Raw genomic sequence first — 306 nt, 5'->3', positions numbered from 1 at the left:
GTCCAGGTGGCTCATTTTCTCTGCACCTATGAAAATGGCCTCCAAAACCCTGTAATTGCTTAGGCTGCTGGTCATGGATAATCTTCGGCTGCATAACTGGCCCTTTAACAAAACAGGGGGGGATGTACTAATAGGTGTATCCATCCCTTTCTGGGGGGATGGGGAAGGACATCTCATTAACATTTATTTACAAGCCTCCAAAGTAAGGAAACCTGAGATGATGCTTACCCCAGCCTAAAGCTGGTCTGTATCATGGCGTATTGGCATCTCCACTGTTACACTGTTTGTACTGCACGTTCATTGCAG

The sequence above is a fragment of the Dermochelys coriacea genome, chromosome 4 (genome assembly GCF_009764565.3).
Source record: "Dermochelys coriacea isolate rDerCor1 chromosome 4, rDerCor1.pri.v4, whole genome shotgun sequence".
Taxonomy (NCBI): domain Eukaryota; kingdom Metazoa; phylum Chordata; order Testudines; family Dermochelyidae; genus Dermochelys; species Dermochelys coriacea.
The sequence above is the reverse complement of the archived record's forward strand: the minus strand, read 5'-3'. Positions refer to the sequence as shown.